This window comes from Halichoeres trimaculatus, unplaced genomic scaffold, assembly GCF_033239565.1.
Source record: "Halichoeres trimaculatus isolate MK-OKI-2021-1 unplaced genomic scaffold, fHalTri1.1 fHalTri1_scaffold_9, whole genome shotgun sequence".
NCBI classification, from domain to species: domain Eukaryota; kingdom Metazoa; phylum Chordata; class Actinopteri; order Labriformes; family Labridae; genus Halichoeres; species Halichoeres trimaculatus.
The window spans coordinates 599,859-600,324 of record NW_027437188.1 but is presented as its reverse complement, the minus strand read 5'-3'; positions in this window follow the sequence as shown (position 1 = coordinate 600,324).

The window sequence follows — 466 nt, the reverse complement described above, 5'->3', positions numbered from 1 at the left end:
CCTCAGCACCAGCAGCCTCCGCAGAGCCCCGTCCCGTTCTGCTTTATAGACCGCTTCCCTGACAGCCTGGATCAGCCACCGGCCGGGGGGAGGAGGGAGAGGGGTGGTGGTGGGTGGGGGCTGGAGAGGGTGATGGAAAGGGAAATCGACGCCCCTATCAATTCACTAACGCTTAAGATATGAAAATGAGGCCACGTCTGGTTCATTTGCAACCAAAACTTCCATAAAACGGAGAGAGGGTCAGACTTAAAGGATATAAGTGAAAAATCTGTTAGCACAAGAGATCTTTACTGCAAAACAACTGAAAGCTCCTGTGAGGAGTTTTTAGCTGATTATCAACCTGACCTACTAAGAAAACAAGACCCTGAACAACAATCTGGACAGTTCCTGTAAAGTGATGGTTAGTGCTGCAATCATCTGGAGGAGGAGGAGGTGGACTGTCTCATTAGAGGGATGACTGTTCTTA